At 40.9% G+C, this 5,958-nt stretch overlaps 1 pseudogene; it reads left to right on the forward strand.

Moving 5' to 3' along the window:
- The first annotated feature begins 3,743 nt into the window (after nucleotides 1-3,743).
- LOC119540975 lies at nucleotides 3,744-5,745 on the forward strand (annotated as a pseudogene).
- Nucleotides 5,746-5,958: the final 213 nt, after the last annotated feature.

Consider the following 5,958-nt stretch of genomic DNA (forward strand, 5'->3'; position numbering starts at 1 on the left):
TTTCCCAAATAATGACTGTTATTCTGAAATGAGTTTGGGAAATAGTAGGTTAAACAAAATCAAGGATGTCTCTTTATTGCAAGCTTCTCAGAGTCTGTTACTTTACAGTTATAAATTATGAATCTCTAAGAGGGGCATGTATCAGTTCCCAAATTTGATACCACTGCATTTCTTTTGGTATTTAATGTGATAGGGAACAACTATTATTCTAACTCAAATTTCTTCCCCTTAATAACTTCTTTGCCTAGATTTTGTTTCCTTATTACTGAAATGAAAATGTCAACAGGACATGTTTAGTGTAGGTCTTTTTTATTTTTCCTGGTACTCTAAGTACAGAGAATATAGTACATGAAACAAAAACCACTCTAGATATTTTAAACAGAAAGAATTTAATAGGCATGAGATGCTTGTGAAATTGGAAGAACTGGAGGAATAGGCTCTAGACTGGGCTTTCAAGAGTGGCTCCTGGAACACTGTCTGACTTTACCCACCAAGGGAACTACTTCCTCTGTCACATTCAGAAAGTGCACGACTTCAAGAACACATCATCACAGCTGCAATGCCGGGAACACATCATCACAGCTGTGATTCAGAGAATAAAAAGCCAGATCAAAAAGCCACCATCACCATGATTGTTGGACACTAGAGCCCAGAGTCTGGTTCCTGCTGCCCTGGCAACAGCTGGAGACTGTATTTGGGGGTCTCCACAGCATTGGTTGCTAGCAGAAAAATGCCCCAAAATGGAGGAAGATGAACACCTCATTGTATCCAGAACCCTAGGTCTAAATAACTCTGGAAAATGTTGTTTTCAGCTTTCCATTCTTTAATTTGGAAAACCATGGCTTCCTGATTGGAAGACTCTTAGACTATTGGGATTAATCTAATGGAGGCCACCTGCTTCCAGGATAAACCCTGTACTGGGTAAGACTCCAAAAATATACCTTAGGATTCTGTTTCTTTCTCTTTATCAGAAAGCCTAGTGTTGTGGGTTGAATTGCATCCTCCCCCCAAAATATGTTCAAGTCCTAACCCTCAGTACCTGTGAATGTGACTTTATGTGGAAAAAGGGTCTTTGCAGATGTAATCAAGTTAAGATGAGATCATACTGGATTAGGGTGGGCCCCAACCCAATGACTCGTATCCTTATAAGAAAAGAGAAATTTGGACACAGAGACACAGGGAAATGCCACGTGGAGATTCTAGTGATGAATCTGCAAGCCAAGGATAGCCAAGGATTGCCGACAACCACCCAAAGCTAGGAAGAGGCAGGGAAGGCTCCTCCCCAAGAGCCTTCAGAGAAAGAAGGCCTTGCTGACACCTTGATTTCAGACTTTTAGCCTCCAAAACTGAGACAATAAATTTCTGTTTTAAGCTACCCCAGTTTGTGGTAATTTGTTATGGCAGCCCTAGGAGACTAATCCACCCAGTCAGCAATTCTGTTTGCCATGAATATTCTGGAGCAAGGCTCATTTAGCTAAAGAGTCCCACCAAGCCCTGCCAGGCTTCTTTCCTGGTCATATCCCACAGCACTTCAAAACTGTTTCCTGGCTCCCGCTGTACTGGTTGCCAGAATGCTACTTAAATCTAGTGAAACTAGAAATAAAGTTTGTGAGAATAATTGCCCCTCTTTTTCACAAGAAACATCCTAAATGACTCTATAATTGAATAACTACAATGTTCTGGCCAGGAGTTTTCATATGTACAAGTAACTTTCCTGGATCTAATTGATGTACTACCCAACACCTCCATTCTCTCCCCCCATTTTGTAGCAGAATTCTATTATCTTGGGCAGTTTTCATGAATGGCCCAACAATTCTGTGGGTGTGTTTCCACATCATATATTAAAACAAAGATGCACATTTACTTACTGCTCTTCACCACTTCTAAAAGAGACGAGAAAATGTTGTCCTTTCCAGACTAAAATACCCACCAAAAGAGTGACCATCTTAAAATATTGATTCCATAAGACCTTAGAAAGACAAGCCTAAAGGGAAGTCCTGATCTCGCATTGGTGTTAGTGATTTTATCAGATTGCGTCATTGATATATGGCACAGGGCCAAAAGGATAGAGGATAAAGGAAGGAACATTGGCTTAAAGGGTGGGAGCCAAGGGTCCTTAGCTAGCAGAGTGTCCTCTGGCCCAATTGTTTAACTTCTTCCTTAGTTTCTCTCGCCGCAAAATGGGCATGGTACCACTTACCTGGCTTGCCATGTGAGTTGCTGTCCATGCCAAATGTGAATGTTTCCAAGTACTGACAACCATACAGTGCAATGTAACAATTATAGTCATAATTAACAGAACAGGTGGAGTTGGATTATGACAGTGATAAGACTCAGTAGTTCTGGGGGTGGGATCAGCTGGAACAGGGAAGCCCCATTCTCCTGACCACAGACTGGCTGATGGCCGAGGCCCTGAAGGCAGACAGCTTTTGACACTCCCTTCTATCAAGGCTGCACTCTTGCTCTCAATCCGGAAGACCCCATCAGCAGCAAAGTTCATTGAGAGCCATTTTTCCTGAAGCTGTGTCTTGCTTGGTTCCAGAAGAGAATACTGAAAAAGCTGGGAGAAGACTGTGCATTTCCCTCCACACACTGGAGACTGGGCCACCAGACATAATGAGCTCTACAGTTCCTGCCCAGCCAATCCCTGTGCCATGCTGTGGTTGTGATAGGCTCCTTAGAAGTATGTCTTTGGCACATTCTTTAAAATAGCCATTAAGGTAAAAATAATAAATCATAGGAAGGAGGTCTTTTCTATTATCTCCTGCCCTAGAAATTTAAAGGAATCTATGCTTTCTGGGATCTGTCTTTTCTAAGAGTCATTTGGAATAGACATCTAAATGAACATTTAAAGGCCCTTTTAACTCTAGCCTGTGAAGTTCAAAATGCATCCTAGGAGGCCTGTGAGTCGACGTAGTGGTAAACTAAGTCAGCAGCTTCCAGCAGCTATTCCTGCACTCCTGCTACTGTGATGACATACCTTTTAGTTTTGATCTTATTTTGAGGAATCCGCTAAGAATGACTCTGCCATAATTCTCAAAATTCTTTCAGACTAATGTGTCACATCTAATTAAGAAGGTGCAATGCTATCGCCTTGCTCTACCAACCACAGCTGTCTCTGCTAAAATGTGCCATTTAACCTGCATTGTCCCAGAAGCTAGGGAACAGCTTTGCTGACTGCAGCAGTATCATTATAGCAAATTTTAAATTTCCATTAATATTTAACCTAATGTATCTTCAAGTGTTTCAACATTCCAATCAATAAGGAGAAAAATGGATATTGGAAAATTAATTTTCCAACAAATGCTACTCATTCTCCATGAGATTTTTTCCTTGCTCTGCTAATAATAGTTGCTCTGTTTCCCTCTCAAGGTTACTGTGAGGCTCGGGTAAAGTAATGTATTTGCTGCAGTGTAAGCTGTTGTGCATGCTACAGGTGAATGTGCTAAGTGCCAACCCAACCTATGATCATTTCTGATAAAACTGGATCTGAGGCTCTTCTTGCTCTTCCCTGCTCGTTTCTTCTGAGAGCTTTGCTCCTCCGGCTGGGGCTGAAGCCGCCTTCCGGCAGCGTCCAGCGAGGAGTGCGAGGTGGCCGGAGTCGCGACGGGCGAGAACCTGGCGGTGTTTTATCAGGCGCCAAGGCAGTCTGCCTCCCTCTTCTTCTTAGCTCTTGCTCCTGAGGAGACACGCCCTGTATTTTCCAGCTGCAGAATGTGTAGTAACTTTAAAGACTGACAGTGATGAGTAAACTGGAATTAAAGGAAGGCAAGAGGCTGGAGGTTCAATTCGTGGGAGACAATGATGTTCTTAAATCACATTCTTGATAGAGAAGGAGGAGCAAAATTAAGAAAGGAGCGAGCTCAGCTTTTGGTCAACCCCCCCAGAAATAATAACGAAGCCAGAATATGACTTGGAGGAAGATGACCAGGAAGTCTTAAAAGATCAAAACTATGTAGAAGTCTTGGAAAGAGATGTTCAAGAATCCTTGAAAAATGGCTCTGCTGCAGATGATGGCAATAAACTTTTTTCTTTTCAGAACAGAAAACACTCTGAAAAGTTGGCTAAACTAGCTTCAGAACTAGCAAAAACACCAAGAAAAAGTGTTTCATGCAATCTAAAGGATGATCCCTTAGTAATGATAAGCGATCCTCAAAGTAGCAAAGGGCATTCTACTTCAGACAAAATTCAGTTGAAGAATAATGACAAAAGTGAATTTCTGTCAACAACACCTAGTGGTCTAAGGAAAAGATTAATAGTTCCAAGTTCTCATTCTGACAGTGAAAGTGAATATTCTGCTTCCATCTCAGAGGATGATGAAGGGGGTGCACAGGCATATGAAGAGGATGTTAATGAAGCCATACTGAGCCAAATCAAGCGCAGAATAGAGTAGTTTCACCTCCTGTTTGCAAAGAAACAGCTTCTAAGAAAATGAAAAGAGATAAAACAAGTGACTTAGTAGAAGAGTATTTTGAAGCTCACAGCAGTTCAAAAGTTTTAACCTCTGATAGAACGCTGCAGAAACTAAAGAGAACTAAATTGGATCAGCAAACTTTGCATAACTTATTGAGCAAAGTTTCTCCTTCCTTTTCTGCTGAACTTACACAACTAAATCAACAATATGAACAGTTATTTCATAAATGGATGTTGCAGTTACACTTGGGGTTCAACATTGTGCTTTATGGTTTGGGTTCTAAGAAAGATTTACTAGAAAGATTTCAAACCACCATGGTACAAGATTCCATTCATGTTGTCATCAATGGCTTTTTCCCTGGAATCAGTGTGAAATCAGTCCTGAATTGTATAACAGAAGAAGTCCTTGAACATGTGGGTACTTTCCACAGTGTACTGGATCAGCTAGACTGGATAATAAACAAATTTAAAGAAGATTCTTCTTTAGAACTCTTCCTGCTCATCCACAATTTGGATAGCCAAATGTTAAGAGGAGACAAGAATCAGCAAATTATTGGACAGTTGTCATCCTTGCGTAACATATACCTTATAGCATCTATTGATCACTTCAATGCTCTTCTGATGTGGGATCATGCAAAGCAGAGTCTTTATAACTGGCTCTGGTATGAAACTACTACATATAGTCCATAGACTGAAGAAACCTCCTATGAGAATTCTCTTCTGGTGAAACAGTCTGGATCACTACCACTTAGTTCCCTAACCCATGTCTTATGAAGCCTTACTCCTAACTCAAGGGGGATTTTCAGGCTACTTATAAAGTATCAGCTGGATAACCAGGATAACCCTTACATTGGACTTTCATTTCAAGATTTTTACCAGCAGTGTCAGGAGGCATTCCTTGTCAGTAGTGATCTGACACTCTGGGCACAGCTAACTGAATTTAGGGATCACAAGCTTATAAGAACAAAGAAGGGAACAGATGGAGTGGAATATTTAACAATTCCTGTTGATAATGGAACATTGACTGATTTCCTGGAAAAGGAAGAAGAGGAGACTTGAAGTTATCTTCTGTGCAAGGGTTGTTGTACCCCAGCTGCCACTTCTGTAGTCAAAGGTGTTGTGTTTACATCCAACATTAGATTGTTTTTCCAGTGCACAAGATTTACAATTGGAACTTGGGGGGAGATGTCATTAATTAGAACTTTTGATTAGCCTGGCTGGTGTACCATCTCCTGTACTATGCAGCCATACTCAAGTTGGAGAATTTGTTCCTTTCATTCATTACCTCTCTGGAGACCTCTTGCTGGAATGAACAGTGTGCTCAGGGACTACTTGGAATGTTTTTGAATTCTTTTATACTATAGATATTATTCCTAATTTTTGAGGGCTTCTTAACATTCCCTGAGCTGATTATTTGCAAGTGTGCATGTTCCAGAGTGTAGAAATATGAAAACATGGGCATCATGTAAATCTGTTCTATTTGCTGTTCTGTATGTCTGAACTGATGAGTGCAATGGAGAAGGCAGATCATCTCTTACTGTTTCT

Source organism: Choloepus didactylus, chromosome 7 (assembly GCF_015220235.1).
Source record: "Choloepus didactylus isolate mChoDid1 chromosome 7, mChoDid1.pri, whole genome shotgun sequence".
NCBI lineage: Eukaryota > Metazoa > Chordata > Mammalia > Pilosa > Megalonychidae > Choloepus > Choloepus didactylus.